Source organism: Pelodiscus sinensis, chromosome 2 (assembly GCF_052426305.1).
Source record: "Pelodiscus sinensis isolate ZL-2025 chromosome 2, ASM5242630v1, whole genome shotgun sequence".
Lineage (NCBI taxonomy): Eukaryota > Metazoa > Chordata > Testudines > Trionychidae > Pelodiscus > Pelodiscus sinensis.
In genome coordinates, this window is record NC_143053.1 from 238,266,460 (window position 1) to 238,283,456 (window position 16,997).

The following is a 16,997-nucleotide window of genomic DNA, read 5'->3' on the forward strand; positions in this document are numbered from 1 at the left end:
GACATGAATAGCTGTCATCCTACATTTTTGCATAGAACTGGTCATTTCTGTGCCCTTGCAGTATCCTACCCACAGTGAGATGTTTCTGCACTAGCAAAACCTTCTGCTTGCAGTGGATGGAGTGGCATACATTTAAAAGAAGCCCTAATTGATGTTTACCTTTTAAAATATAAACTACTTTTGATGGCTCCAAGAAGAGTAGAAAGGATGAAATAGTGGCTTGGAAATCTGGGTTCTGTTCTGGCAAGTTAGTTATTCTATCCTTGTGCCTCAGTTCCTCATTTGTAGAATGGGGTCTGGGATTTTCCTCCCTCCTAGAAGCGTTATGAGGATTAAAACCACTTGTGATTGTGAGTTGCTCATATATTATAGTGATGGGAGGCAAATTAGTGCATAGATAAAATATGTGTTTCATACTGAGCATTTTGTTTAGATACAATTCAGATTTTAATAAAAAATATGTTTTGCACCACTGTAGCCTTCTGCCTTAAGCAACAAAGGAGATCTACCACCCCCAGGCAGCTGGAACAGACAAGTTTATAACTAGAAGCAAAACAGTAACAGGTGTCTGCCCTTACTACAAGGTTTGCTGATGAATACAGGTGCATGATGAGTTCAGAGGGTGCAAGCTACACAAGCAAAGGGACCCAAGAAGTATAAAAAGGGAGATCTGGCCTCAAATTTTCCTTTGAGTTCAGAGGGTTCTGGAGGACAGACAGGTTCACTAGGGAAGCTGATCTGTTTGTTAGTTGAGTTGTAGTTGTGAGAAGTATTGTTTTGGTTATTTATGGGTTATAGGACTCTATCAGCCTTTGTAATTTGGCTAAGGTTTGGACATATTTTCTGCCTAGGGTAACCTCATGGAATATATATGACACTTGTGGGGGGGGGGGGGGGTTACATAGTTGGGGAATGAATTACTCTGATACATGGTAAATAATAGCATGCAAAATATTCAACATTAAATCAGAGACATTTCAGTTGCTTTCTAAATGATAGCATCCTATCAAATTCTTAACTTAAACTTAGGCTATGAGGAAGGTGCCTTTTCCCAGATCTTCAGATCTGCAAGTCCAAAACTAGTCATGGCTATAACAAGTACTGATACACTAAATTAATACATTGGATGTAGTATTTAACTTCAGTTTTCACATGATAAAATTAACAGTTATATTGATGGCAAGATAAGAACATACTTATAAAATATGGTGAACAGGGGCTATACTGGAAGTCTAAGCTAATTAAATTGATTATAGAGATCACAAGAAGAAATACAGCTGCAGAATTTTAGACATAATAAAGCCATCTTACTAGTTCTATTCCAGGTCTATATTGTGACTTAGTTTCTGTTGCTGAGGGGTGAAGACTGCAGATCTCATGAGGCATCTTGATGGACTTATGTGCAGTGATCAGGATGAGCTGGTCATCCTACTACATGCAGGGTATGTCTACCCTAAGGGATTAGGTCAAATTAAGGTAAACAAGTGCTGTCCACATTGCAGGAAGTCAAAGGGAGAATACTCTCCCTTTGACTTCCCTTACTCCTCGACTACCAGCATCAACTGGAGTGCCCCTTTCAGTTCAAATTAGTGTGCCTTCCCTAGACCCACTAATTCAAACCCTGAAGGATTGACAATGGCAGCTTCGATTTTCTCTGTAGTGTGGACGTACCATAGGTATCCGTGACATAGAAAAAAGTAGAAGAAATATCATAGAGGCCAAAAGCAAGAGATTAGTGTCCAGGACCTCCACTCTCCAAAATGCTTCTAGTTCCACAGTCAAAGCCAGAAAGACAGGCAGAAGTATAGAGTGTCATTACATGGATGAGAGGATGGTACAGGGAGCAGTGTTTTATGTTTATTAAGAAATTGAGGAACCTTTTAGGAAAGGAGGACCTATACGGGATGGATTAGAGAGGGTACAAAGGCAAGAAAAGACATGTTCCACTTGGAGTACAAGAGTTTAAGCAGAAGAATAGTTATTTCATTTAGTACTGACTAGCTAAGTGATACCTCAAGAATGGATGTAAATACATGGTTTCTAGAAACCATTAATGATTGCATCTTGTAGTGCTTTGGCCTGGGCCTCATAGGGAATAGGCAATTCTTGATTTAGTGCTATGTGGAGCAAAGGTTCTGACCCAAGAGATGACCATGGCTCAATTTCTCAGTAATAGTGTCTACAGTATAATTAAATGTAACACCTTGGTAGGAAGGAAAATGCCAAAGAAACCTATCACAGTAGTATTTAACTACAAGAAAAAAGGAGAATTTAAAACAAGTTGATGGTAGGTAAATATCAATTTAAAAGAATAGTCACAAGGCCTGCAAATTGCATGGACACTATTTAAAAACACCACATTAGTGGATCAGGCTAAATGTATAAGCCAATTAAAAAAAAAAGGAAAAAGTTGAAAAAAAATACCACTATGGCTAAAGAGCAGTGTAAAAAGTGGATACAGACAAAATAGGATATCCTTTAAAAAATGGAGGTCAGATCCTAGTGAGAAACAGAAAGGAGCATACATTCTGGCAAAAAGTCTAAATGTCTAATTAGGCAGGTGAAGAAAGAATTTGAAGAAGCAGTAGTTTTTGTGTCTTTAATTACTAAAAAAAAAATGTAAAAAGTAAATACATCAGAAGGAAGCCTGACAAGTAGTTCAGTGACTACTGGATGATCAAAGAGCTAGAGGAGCACTCAGGGAAAACCAAACCATTTCAGAGAAGCTAAATACATTCTTTGTATCAGTTTTCACTGCAGAAGATGTGGGGGAGATCCCCACTCTCAAGCCTTTCTTTTTAGGTGATAAATCTGAGGTGTTCCAGACTGAAGTATCAATACAAGAGGTTTTAGAAAATTGATAAATTAAACAGTAGCATATCACCAGAACTAGATAGAATCAACCAAAGGCTGGCTGTGTGGCTCTTACAATGGTTTCTGGTAGGGAGAGTCCTTGAAAGAAGGAGCAGTACCAAGGAAGAGGAAGATGTTAACACTGCGTTTGGAGTAGATCCATGTAAAACTCCACTTGAAAACTTCCTCCAATCTAGCATCATTTCATTGTTAATAGTTACTCCTTGTTTGTGGTTATTTAACCAACTATGTATCAACTTAATGGTAGTTGTGCCAAGCCCATATTTCTCCAACTTACTTATGAGAATGTGACGTGGCACTGTGTCAAAAATCTTGAAGTCCAGATATATTATGTCCACTACACTTCCCCTATCCACCAAACCAGTTCCTCTCTCAAAGAAGGAAATCAGGCTAGTCTGGCAGGATTGCTTCTTGACAAATCTGTTACCCCTTCATCCTCCAGGCATTCCCAAATTGCACGGTTTATACATTGCTCTAGTAGCTTCCCAGGTATTGAAGTCTAACTGACTGGTCTATGATTCCCCAGGTCCTCCTTTTTTTCCCTTTTTAAATATGGGCACTACACGAGCCCTGCTCTACTCTTTCTGGGCTTCTCCTGTTATCTGTGAGATTTCAAATATTATTGACAGTGGCTCCAAGTTATTTTTTGTGACAAAACTGAAGCAAAGTAGGCACTGATTAGCTCTGCTTTCCTATCATCTTCTGTTGCCAGCTCACTTTTTCCTTTAAATAGCAGACTCATGCACTCCTTAATCTTCCTTTTTTTTCTCTGATATATTTGAAGAATGCCTTCTTATTGTCTCTAACATTCTATTACTGCTATTACTCGTTCTTTGCCTTAGCTTTCCAGATTTTGTTCCTACTTACTTGCACTATTCCCACGTATAATTCCTTAATGACACACCCCTTCTTCCCTTTCCTGTATGTAGCCCTTTTCATTTTTAGATAGCTAAGAAACCTCCTTGAGCACTCAAAGTGGTCTCCAATGGCTCTTCTTAGCTTGATGTTGTGCCTCTAGCATTACATCTTTCAGCAACTGAAACTCCCTTTGACTCCTTTTTTCCTAATTAGTTTCTCCATGGGACCTTAACTACTATTTTTCTGAGTTGGTTGAAATCCATTTTTCTTAAATCCAGTGACCTTGCCTTGTTGTTTTCATGTCCTCCTTTCTATAGGGTCTTAAATTCTATCAGGTCATGATCACTTCCTCCCAAATCCCTGATCATCTTCCTGTTCAAAACTAATTCATCCTTGTTGGTTAAAAACAGATTAAAAATGGATGGTTCCTTAGTTGTTTTCTCAGATTTATGAATCAAAGTGTTTTCTCCTGAGCACCCTAAGAATTTGCAAGGACTTGTTATGTTTTATTGTAGCAGTCCTCCAAAAGATATCAAGAAAGTTATATTCTCCATTAATACTAGCTCATGTATGTTAGCGAATCTTGTAGAATGCTTGTAGAATGACTCATCAACTTCCTCTTCCTGATTTGATGGTCTATAATCATTAAAATTTCACCAAAGATTTCCTGCTGTTGAGTTGCAGCATACCTTTAGAAAGACATCCAAAAGACATTTCTTCACAATTTAAAAAGTTTCCAAAAATAACTTCTATGAACTGTTTCTGCCTAAACTTTGCTAGCCATTCATCATAACAATTGCATAATTTTTATTTGTACGCTGATCAGTCTCCTTTGTGATGTGGTAGGGTACTCGGCTCCCTGCCTATATGACCTCCAAGTCCCAAAGAGCTTTCACCATTGCAAGAATGCTTATAGGCTTAATTTTTATTCCCACAAACATTTACAAAGCTTTTTCAGCAGTTGTTTGTGAACCAAAAACTGCTTTTATTGAATGTTCCAAGGAAGTGAACAAAAGCATGTATACAAATCAACAATAATTCCTAGTTTTTAGTAACATTTATGCTCACTATGTTTTCAAGCTATTCACCACAAAAAACTGTGTGTGAAGATCATATAACTTTACACATCTTTTGAAAGTGCAAGCTGTCATTCTATTGGTTATTTCCATGGGAGTCCCACTCAACAGGAGCAAAGTGTAGTGAACCTACTGCATAATCCTTGACCTATATTACATTACATTACACTCTTTTCAAACTGTAGAACTGCATTTTTCTGCAAACTTCTAGGTACACTGAAAGCTAAAAGCAATGTTTAACTTCAGATAATGATCATACAAGTTTCTTTAATTGCTGATTTTCTCATCCTTTCTTTTAATTTTTTTTCCAGGTGCACATTCAACATACTCACACTGCCATCTGAAAACTGAGCTGCTCATTTTTAATGAAATAGTAATGAATTCTTACTCTTGCCATGGTGGGCCATTTCTGTATGCAGTGAATTCATTTTCCATTGCATGCATGAGCTTGTGCATTTACATGTGTGCCCATGAGCTGTAGCTTAACAGTTCCTGCTGGTCTGAAACAAACACACTGTGTTGTTTCTATTGATAATGCTTTAATACTTTTTCACCTCTATAAGGACCAAGCACATCACAGATTGCCAAATCATGCTGTGTTCAGGAGGTTGTAGACCTAACTCTGATATTGTTTTCTTCATGCCTAAGGTAGCTCAAGCACATTCTCCACATGAATCATGCTGTCCTCATTGCTTCAGTGGTCTGAAGTGTGACACAGTACATATATCAAAAGCAATTTAGATGGCAGGCTTTGATATTTCCTTGGTACAAGTGCTAAGAAAATAAGAATTGCCAGAACAGAACCGGTGCACCGTCAATTTTAACAAGCCGTCTCAGACTGTAGCTATCTGCTTAGCAGGCACAAAACATTTAACCATGGAAAAATTTCTTCCTGGGCCCATCTGGTGCTCCGTTAATGCTCTAATGCATGAGTGTGTATTGTCCCTACATTGGTTATCTGTGTCACTGAAACTGCAGATGTTATTTTTACTTACACATCTGTGACACTTTTTTGAACTGTACTAAACTATATTGTGAGAATAGATGTGCCTTCCATTTCTGTAGTGCTGCTGAAAATGAGACTAATCTTTCATCTTAAGTTTGTTTTGATTACTAGTTTGGAAATTAACAGCATCGTGACATTATTGGAAGTCACCAGATGGCGCTATTTCAGATGACTGTGCTAATTCTCTGACTGTATAGGCAGTGAACTGTTGAAGGAAGGGTTTATTGTCTGCTGTGATGGAATTCTTTTTAGATGCTAAGCAGTCTGTGCCCCATTGTGCTATACACATGCTTTCCTTGCTAACTTCAACTCCTTTTTTTAAGAAAGCTGCTGCCTAAGGTTGTGCCCACACAAGCAAAGAAAATATTATGTGGTGCCAAAACATTACAAAAATGGCTGCTAAAGAAACATAATATTGCATTATAGGCCAGTCATTTGACAATGTTTGTACTACATAGGAGTAGCAGTCCACAATCTACTTTGCTGGTTTGTGAGATGAAGTAATAGAATGCTAAGTAATAAAATTTATGTAACACATCATGTTTTCTATCTGACTCCTCCATGGAGAAATCCATAGTTTCATATAAACGACAATTTTGTTATGGTCTTTGAGTGACTTAGCAAAAATAACTGGAATTAACAAGAAAAATTAAAATAGGCAATATGGGAAAGAGAGAGAGAGAAAGAGAGAAAAGAAGAAGAAATTCAAACTAGCATGTTCAAAAGTTTCAGAGGGGTAGCCACGTTCGTCTGTAACTGGGAAAAAAATTAAAAACATCTGATGTAAACATCTGAAGAAGTGGGTTGTACCCACGAAAGCTCATGATACCATCTACATTTTTTAGAATAGTAATAGAGAGGTAGCTGTGGTAGTCTGATCTTGCTGAAACAAAAGAAAAGGACTAACAAGATGGTTTATTAGGTGATGAGCTTTCGGAAGTTAGTCCTTAAGTGCTACCTAGTCCTTTCTTTTCTTTCTACATTTTTTGTTAGTCTCTAAGGTGCTGCAGGTCTATTCATTTTTTTGAAAGTTTTTTGAAACCAGCATAATTCCCCAATGAGTGGCAAGAAGCAGATATGATAGCAAATACTATCGCAAGAACACTAGTGCTGAATTGGACAATTTTGAAAATCTGCAACATAAGTAGATGAAACTACTATTTTATTCAAAATTTGAACTATTGCTCAGAATAAGCAATGGAATAAATAATGAGCCTATCCAGGCAAATGTAATATAGAACCATATCTGTAAGGCTAAGCCTACACTGAAGGCTTCTTGTGCAAGTAAATTTATAGTAAGATGTCAGAACAGAGGGCTTTTTGCACAAATGTTATTCCTCTCCCCAAGAGCTCTTGTGCAAGAAGGCAGTGTGAACGGGCAACAGGGGTTTCTTGCGCAAGTCCTCTTGTGCAAGAACTCTTGTACAAATTAATTCTTGTGCAAGAAGCCTGCAGTGTAGACATAGCCTAATAGTTTTGTGCATGCATGACGTATTCATATGACTCTTTCATCCATACATAGGGGTATGTCTCACAGGAGTAGCAATGTTAGTTTATATTTGCAAAAATTATGAGGAGTCCTGTGGCACCTGAGGGTATGTCTACACTGCAGCATTTTTTGGAAAAAATTGCCATTTTTCCAGAAAAACAATACTTGTGTTCACACTGCTATTGTGTTATTTCACCAAAAAAGTCAAAAGAAGGGAAGGGTTTTTCTGACAGCAGTAAACCTCTTTCTATGAGATTGAAGCCTTTTTCCGAAAGGCTCCCTCCCCCAGGGCTGACTCACCCCTCCCCCAGGGCTGACTCACCTCTCCTGTGTGGTGCAGGGAGCCGATGAGCCCTCCCACAGTACACCTGGCAGAGCAGCTAGCACACTTCCAGAATCGCCAGAAGTGGCGCTAAGCTGCGGGACTTCTGTCCATCCCCGGGAAGCCAGCACTACCTCCATTTTCACTTGAGGTAGGTAGTGGGGCTTCTCGGGGGTGGGAGGGAAATGGGGGCGGGGCGGACAGGACGCTTCGTGATCGATTGGTCGAGGCCTCGCGATCGACCTGTTGGTCGCGATCAACCTGTTGGTGACTACGGCTCTAGAGCATACATAGTCGCATAGCACTCCTTCTCTGAGATAGACCAGTGACTTTCTCTTTCAGACAATTTTTTGCTGAGAAATATGATAGTGTAAAGTTGTTGATTTGCTCCTTCCTGCATCAGAACTGCCCTCACACCCATCTCGGACATGTCTATGGTGACAATGAAAGACTTGTCATAATCTGGGGCTCTCAGTACAGGATCAGACATAAGAGCTGCCTTGAGCTGGTTAAAAGCTTCCTGGCACTGGTCAGTCCACTTGACTCCATTGGGTTGGTTTTTCTTAGTTAGATCTGTTAGAGGTGCAGCGACCTCACTGTAGTGCAGTACAAATTGCCTGTAATACCTGGCCAAGCCTAAGAAGGATTGGACCTTATTTTTTGACTTGGGGGCAGGCCAGTTTATTATAGCCTCTACCTTAGCCTGTAGAGGGTTGATAGAACATTAAACTCATATAGGTCAATGTGTATAACTTGGTTAAGTTTAGGGTGGAGATGAACTGGGCATGCTCCAATTTCTCCAATAGCTCATCTGTGCGTGGCATGGGGTAGTTGTCTGGGCGAGTTACAGCATTTATCTTAGAGTAGTCCACACAAAATCGGATTTCCCCATCTGGCTTGGGAACTTGGACCACTGGAGCATACCATATGCTCTCCAAAGGGCGAATTATGCCCATCTCTAACATGTCCTTGATTGCCCTCTCTATAGCCGCTTTGGCTGGAGGAGCCATTCATTAGGGTTGGGCCCTGACTGGGCGAGCATCACCAGTGTCAATGGAATGAGATGCCTGTTCAGTCCATCCCGGGGTGGCTGAGAACATTGGGAAGAACTGTGTGCACAGATACATGATCTGTCGGTGCTGCTTACAGCTGAGGCTCAGGGAGAGGCTTACCTCTTCTACTCCACCCTTGCCTTTCCCGTCGTAGGAGGCTCCCTCAGGCCATTCTGTCTCCTCCTTTTTCTGGGCTGTGAACTGAAGAACCTTGAGTTCTCGGGAATAAAAGGGCTTTAGAGAGTTGACATGATATACCTTAGGCTTAAGGTCAGGTTCAGGGAACGCTATGAAGTAATTAACAGCCCCTAAATGCTCCTGGACTGTGAAGGGCCCATCCCAGGATGCTTCCATCTTGTTTGCCTGGAGTGCCTGCAGCACGATTACTTGCTCCCCTACTTTGAAGGACTGGTGTCTGTCATGTTTATCATACCAGGCCTTTTGCTCTTGCTGAGCATTCTGCAAGTTCTTTTGAGCGAGAGTTAGAGAGTCTCAAATGGTATTTTGGAGGTTTTGAACAAAATCCAAAATGTTAGTTCTGGGGAAAGGATTAGTCCCTTCCCATTGCTGCTTTACCATCTCTAAGTGGCCCTTAACTTAGCGGCCATACATCAGTTCAAAAGGCGAGAGTCCCAAACTGGGATGTGGGACATCTCTATAGGCAAACAATAATTGTTGTAAAGCCAGGTTCCAGTCATTGCAGTGTTCATTTACGAATTTGCGCATCATGGCTCGCAAAGTCCCATTAAATCTTTCCACCAGGCCATTTGTTTGATGGTGGTAGGGGGTAGCTATTAAGTGCTCTACCTTATTAGCTTCCCAGAGGCGTTTCATTGCTTTTGCCAGGAAATTGGTTCCAGAATCTGTGAATATCTGAGGGCCAACCTACCCTGACAAAGATATCTGTTAGTATCTGGGACACGTTTCTAACCGTAGAGCTTCCTAGAGCCACTGCTTTAGGCCATTGGGTGGCAAAATTCACGAGGGTCAATATGAACTGCTTCCCTCTGGGGGCCTTCTTAGGGAAAGGACCTATAATATTCACAGCTACATACCGAAACAGGACCTCTGTGACGGGGAAGGGTTGGAGGGATGCCTTGATCTGGTCTTGGGGCGCCTTGATCTGGTCTCGGGGCTTCCCCACCTGCTGACACACCATACAAGTATGGACATAGTCAGTAACCTCCTGGCCCATCCCATCCCATCCCATCCCATCCCATCCCATCCCATCCCATCCCAGTAAAATGACCTTCTCAACTGGTCTTTGGTTTGGCTCACCCTAGCATGGCCACTAGGGTGATTGTGGGCTAAGCTTAAGAGCTTTTCCTGGTATTTAGTAGAAACCACCAACTGTCTCTGAGGATGCCAGTCCTTCTGGTGTCCACTAGAAAGGGGATCTTGGTATAAAAGTCCTTTTTCTACCACAAACCTGGTTTTGTTCAAAGAGCTGAGAGGTGGTGGTTCACTTCTGGCTGCTGTCCAAGCACCTTGGAGACACTCATCTGCTTCTTGTTTGACCTGGAACTGCTCTCTTAAAGCTGGAGACGTCAGATCAGGTCCCGCAAAAGGCAATGCTGGAGCAGGGGGCACCTCTATAGGTGGAGGATTACTCACTTCTGAGGTATATATTTGTGTTGCAAGCTCTGGCAGGGCCTCCGGTGCAGATTCAGCTGTTGCTGTCTCCTCCATGGTGCTCTTGGTGGTTGACTTCAATCCTGGTATTGGCTACCCCAGTCCTTCTGGTTCTTTGGCTGGCCTTATCTGGGTCTCAGGAACTGGATCACAGGCTGCGTATCCAGCTACTGGTCTGGGGTCGGGCGCTGTCACTGCAGGGTTTGGGGGCTCTAGGTACTCAGCCTGATTCCTGGTGGGCTCAGGAGAGGTTTTAGGTGTGGATGTCTGGTTAGCCTTGTTATGCGTGACCACTCCCATCCTCTTAGCCTGTTTCACATGGTTGGCTAAATCTTCCCCCACCAGCGTAGGAACGGGGTAGTCGTCATAGACTGTGGAAGTCCAAGTCCCTGACCAGCCCTTGTACTGAACTGGTAACTTCGCAGTAGGTAGGTCGAAGGGGTTGGCCTTGAAGGGTTGAATGGTGACTAGAGTCTCTGGGTCAATGACTTTGGGGTCCACTAGAGATTGGTGAATCACTAACACCGGTGCTCTGGTGTTCCTCCATGCAACAACCTCCTGTCCCCCCACTCTCATAGTCTCCCTCTGCTCTGGGGGGGGGGGGGGGGATCCATGAGGCATCTGGGCCTGAAGTTTCCTGTGGCAACCCTGGAGTGATAAGCTGCAGTCTGTTGGTGTTCTTGGGACAGTTGGCCTTTACATGCCCCATTTCATTACATTACATTTAAAGCTTCGCATCACAGGTGTATCATTGGAGGGAGAGGACTCCCAGCAGATGAAATGGAGGGACGAGGAGAGATCTGGGGTCTCCCTGGAGGTGTATAGGGCCCTTCTTTGTGAGGTGGGGGTCAGGAGGATCCCCAGTTGTTGATGGTCCCCCTAAGACTGTTCTCTGGGTTGCTTTGGCCCTTCACTTCCATCCATCTGGCCTCAAGCACTCTGCTTCTCTTAGGTTTTTTGGTTTTTCGTCCAGGATGTACCTCTAATCCCTCCCAGAACACCTTCAAGGAACTGTTCCATCTGCATCAGGGAGATATTTCTTCCTGGGTGCGGGCCCTCTCTCCAGAGAGCCATGTTTCCCAGCCTTTGAGTACATGACTAGCAAGTTTGAGGAATGGGGTGGTTGGGGTCCACGTGGAGGCCCTGAAGTGACACCGGGCCTGTTCAGGAGTGAGTCCTACCTGAGACTGCCTCTTGCTTAAACAGTTCATAATTATTTATCATGTCCCCTGGCAGGTCAGCTGCTACCCCCAGTAAGGGACCAGTGATTTGTGATCTTAACTCCATCATATACTGACCAGAAGGAATGTTGTACCCCTGGCAGGCCCTTTTAAAGTTGAGGAAAAAGTCCTTGTGGTAGATAGGGTTTTGGGGTACTTTTGCTGGCCCCCACTTCTGCATTTATTGTGCCAGAGTGGGAAAGGAGCCACGACAGTGGTGGTGAGCTTTCAGACAGCAATTGCGACCCGCTTCTCCAGGGGGATGGCGGACCACTTCTGGGTGTCACATCGATGGAGGCTAGAGGCGAGCCAGACACACAGCTCCATAAAGGTGGCCTTCCTCATGCAGAAGTTGTTGAGCCACTGCTGGTCATCCCACCGCTCCATGATCAGCCTGTCCCAATAGTCAGAACTGGTGTCCAGCCCCAGAAGCATCGCTTCATTGTGGGGTATGGTTGCAAGGGCCTTGTTCCCGCATCCAGGCAGAGGGTCTCACTGATGAGTTCAGAGTTGAGCTCCTGCAGGACCATGAAGACAGTCTGCATAAAGTGCTGCAGAAGCTGCAGCACGTTAGTGTGGGGCCATCACATGCCAGTGGCAGTTCTGGTTCCATGACAAGGAGTATTCTGTGGAATCCAAAAGCTGGGTAACCACAGCATGGACTGCAAAAGCTTTGCTGTCCCTTGGAGAGGTAGGCAAGCAAGCAGCAGAAGCAAAAAAATGGCTGTCCAGGGGATCCCTTTAAGCACACGTCTAAGCTAGCCTGGGCCACAGCACCTAGAAGCAACTGCTGATCTAATGCCTGAAGTCGTTCTGGGTGGCCTTAAATGTGAGAAAGCATCCACACTGATTGGATGCTATCTTTTGAAAAGGCACATTGCTTTTTCGTTGCGGTTTTGCTGTGTAGACACTCTTTCAAAATAAGCTTTTCCTGAAGATCTCTTCCTGTAAGAAGCTTGCAGTCTAGACATAGCCTTAAAGACTAACAGATTTATTTGGGTATAAGCTTTCATGGGTTAAAAACCACTTCATCAGATGCATGGAATGAAAATCAGAGTTTGGGATATATATATATACATACAGGGCTCGACAAATAGTGTAATCTACTCACCCATGGCAAGTAGATTACACCCCGGAAGGGCCGGCACGGAGCGATCTGTGCATGCGCAGAACACAGAACCACGTGGCTGGCGAACCTTGTATGTCTGCTTGTATATCAAAAGGAGTTACTTATCAAGGGTAGGATCAGTGTTAACAAGGCCAATTCAGGCAAGGAGGATGTGGCTTACTCCGAACAGTTGATGGGGAGGTGAGTTAGGACTGAAAAAAGACGTAGAATGTACTTCACTACAAAGGTAATTTTCCATCTCTTGATATTTCCTCTACAAAAAATTCCTCTATGTGCCATTTCATGGGAAAATTTGACACTTCATTTTCTAACACCTTCCTTTTCACAAACTCAACTCTGGGCAAAAGATATTGCTGCTTTCTCAGGCCTGGTTTATGTTGGAACAGAAGGTCAACCAAAGATACACAACTTCAGCTACGTTAATTCTGTAGCTGGAGTTGACGTATTTTAAATCACCATCCATACGGAGGGAGGTCTCTGGGAGCAAATGCTCCTGTTGGATTCCCTTTCTCCTCCAGATGAGCAGAAGAACTGGTGCCAATGGGGTTCCCTTTTAGTTTGATTTAGCATGTCTTCACTAATCCCTTTAAATTGAACCCTGGAAGATTGACTACAGCAGTGCTGATCTTCCCATAGTGTAGATGTGCCTAAGATGGTTGATTTTCTAGGGCTTGAATCAGCAGGTCTAGTGAAGAGATGTTAAATCAAACTCAGAGGGCACCCCTGTCAGCGCTGGTGCTCCTGCTCCTCACAAGGAGTAAAGGAAGCCAACGGGAGCATTTGCTCTCATAGACCTCCCGCTGTGTGTGGATGGTGATTTAGAGTATGTTGATTCCAGCTACACAAGCAGCATAGCTGAAGTTGCATCTCTTAGGTTGACCTTCCACTCCAGTGTAGATCAGTCCTTAGTGTCCTCTGTCCACTAGCAAAAATTGGTACAGCATGTGATACATATAAGATATAGACAAACATAATACAAAACTAGAGTAAAAGTTATGTTCACAGCATAGACAGAGATATTAAAGTATGTTGCTGGAAGGTTGCAACATAACACTAATTTATTTCTTAGAATTCATACCGATACCATATAAAAACCTCAAAACAGAGAGAAATAGAAAACAGGATGCTCCCTAAGGCAAAGAAATGCCACTCGCCACCATTTTGCTTTTTAATCTGCTCTTTCCAGGCTAGCTCTCCGCTGGCTGACTCGAGCAACCCAAATCACATGGCTTCCCTCAGATCTACCTAGCCTGCAAAGAATCAGGAAATTATTCTCACTTAAAGTGATAGCTTGTCATTTTTAATCAGGTTCCAATATACACAGTAAAAGTGACTGCTGATCTTCTATTTATTAATAAAGTACAAATGCCATATTTGTGCAAGTATAAAACCTATAAAATTCTTTATATTAATCCAAAATACACAAACCTCATAAACACTCTCAAGGCATATGCAATTCATTACCACCCTAGTTAAAATCAATAGGAAAATCTTTGAAATAAGTTACATTAAAAAAAGCTTAGAAAACAGTCACAAAATATGTGAATTTTGTAAGCTGTGCCAGTGAATGTCAGACAGACTTTATTTGCTATCCGTGTCGGTGTCTGGGTCAAACTCTGAAACATTTTGCCCCAGGACCATGCAATGAAGTCAAGCAAATTGTCAGTACATTTACATTTCCCCCAAATACTGAAGACTTGTCATATTTAACAAGAAATTTAGCAAGATACAACTAGTGATGGGAACACTTAAAACATCTACAATCTTAATCTGGAGGAAGTTCCAAAGACTCTAAGGCTACATCTACACTGGCATGATTTTCTGAAAATGCTTAAAATGGAACAGTTTTCCGTTATAAGTATTTCCGGAAAAAGAGCATCTACATTGGCAGGATGCTTTTCCGGAAAAGCCCTTTTTCCGGAAAAGCGTCTGTGGCCAATGTAGACGCGCTTTTCCGCAAAAAAGCCCCAATTGCCATTTTTGCGATCGGGGCTTTTTTGCGGAAAAGACTACTGTGCTGTCAACACTGGCCCTTTTCCGGAACAGTTTTCCGGAAAAAGGACTTTTGCCCGAGTGGGAGCAGCATAGTTTTTCCGGAAAAGCAGCTGATTTCTTACAGTAGATCGTCAGTGCTTTTCCGGAAATTCAAGGGGCCAGTGTAGACAGCTCGCAGCTTATTCCAGAAAAGCGGCTGATTTTCTGAAATAAGTGGCCCAGTGTAGACACAGCCTAAGGGTATGTCTATAGTAGCCCCCTAGTTTGAACTAGGGAGGCTAATGTAGGCATTCAAAGTTGCAAATGAAGCCCAGGATTTAAATATCCTGGGTTTTATTTGCATTCCCGTCTGGACACCATTTTTAAATCCCCTTAGTCCGAACGAACTGCCCGCGGCTACATACGGCAGTCAAACGTTAACTCGAACTAAGTCCTTAGTTTGAGTTAACTGTTACACCTCGTTCCACGAGGTGTAACAGTTAATCCGAACTAAGGATTTAGTTCGGATTAACTTTAAACTGCCGCGTGTAGCCACGGGCAGTTCGTTCGAACTAAGGGGATTGGTTAAGATATCCATTGCTTTATGGTTTTTGGTTGGTTTACATTTACAATGGTTCATGTTGTTCAGGTAAGAATTTTTCCCAGAAAAATTAAAATAGGGTTTGTGAATAGTCTTTCACTGTGTACTTTCTTTCTGTTCCCCATCCTACCAAATCCTGGATGCATAGGATTGTAGGTGGCATTTAATTTCAAGAATTAACAAAAGTTTGGGAGCAATTCTTTTCTTACCTGAACTAATTCATCCATGCTTTCTTATAACCAAGCTTCCTCATAACTTCATAACTACTGGTGTATGAAGGGTCTGAATTAGCTCCCCTAACATCTGAATCCCTTTCTGCAGTACTTCTTCCTAGACGCTTCCTATTTTGTATGCATGAAACTGATTGTTCCTTCCTAAGTGTAATACTTTGCATTTGTCCTTATTGAATTCCACCCTGTTTAGTCAATACCAGGTCTCCAGTTTGTCCAGATCTTTTTGATTTATCCTCCAAAGCACCTGCAACCCCTTTCAGGTTGGTATCTACACAAACTTTATAAGTGTACTCTCTATGACATTATCTAAATTGTTGTTGAAGATATTAAACCTGTCCCAAAAGTGATAGCCGCGGAACCCAACTCCTCATGTCCTTCCAGGATCACAGTGAACCATTCATAACTACTCTCTGAGAATAGTTATCCAAACAGTTACGCACCTACCTTATATTAGTCCCATTTAGGTTGTATTTCACTAGTTTATTTCATGCAAGACTGTACGAAAAGCTTTACTAAAGCCTAGGTATACCACATCTACCACTTTACCCTTTTCCACAAGGCTTATAATCCTATCAAAGAAAGCTATCAGGTTAATTTGCATTCTGACTGTTACTTATCACCTTATTATCCTCCCAATATTTACAAATGGATTCCTTCATTATTTCCTCCATTTCCTTTCCTGGCATAGAAGTTAAGCTGACTGGTCTGTAGTTTCCTGTATTGTCCTTATTTCTCTTTTTCTAGATGGGTACTATATTTGCCCTTTTCCTGTTTTTTGGACTCTCTCCCATCTTATATGACTTTTCAAAGATGTTAGATAATGGCTCAGATACTTCCTCAATCAGTTCATTGTGTAGTCTAGGATGCCTTTCATCAGGCAATTTTTAACTTGTTCTTTTCCTATTTTAGTTTCATTTCCTATTTCTACCTCATTTTCTCCAGCATTCATTATGGTAGGAAACAAATCACCACCAATCTTCCTGGTGAAAATTGAAACAAAGTCATTAAGCACATCCGTCATTTTCACATTTCCTGTTATCGTTTTCCCTCCTCTTCATTGAGTAATAATTCTGCCCTGTGGTCGGTCTTCCTCTTGCTTTGAAAATATTTGAAGAATTTTTTCTTGTTACCCTTTATATGTCTAGCTAGTTTGAGGTCATTCTGTGCCTTTGCCTTTCTAATTTTGCCCCTACGTACGTGTGTTACTTGTTTATAATCATCTTTTTAATTTGACCTAGTTTCCAATTTTGTAGGACTCCTGTTTGATTTTTAGATCATTCAAGATCTCCTGGTTAAACCTTGTCTTACCATACTTCTTATCTTTTCTATGCAATAGAATAGTTTGCTTTTGTGCTTTTAATAATGTCTGTTTGAAAAACTGCCAACTGTCTCCAATTGTTTTTTCTATTAGGGTATGTCTACACTACCACCCTAGTTCGAACTAGGCAACTAGGCTTCCTATTCCGAACTACCGTAACTCCTCATACCGTTACTCCTAGCTGACATTTAAAAATGGTGGCACCCGGCTTTA

At 41.9% G+C, this 16,997-nt stretch overlaps 1 pseudogene; it reads right to left on the bottom strand.

The window, feature by feature from the left end:
- Positions 1–7,896: 7,896 nt before the first annotated feature.
- Positions 7,897–9,872, bottom strand: LOC149525451 (uncharacterized; annotated as a pseudogene).
- Between the last annotated feature and the right edge of the window lie 7,125 nt (positions 9,873–16,997).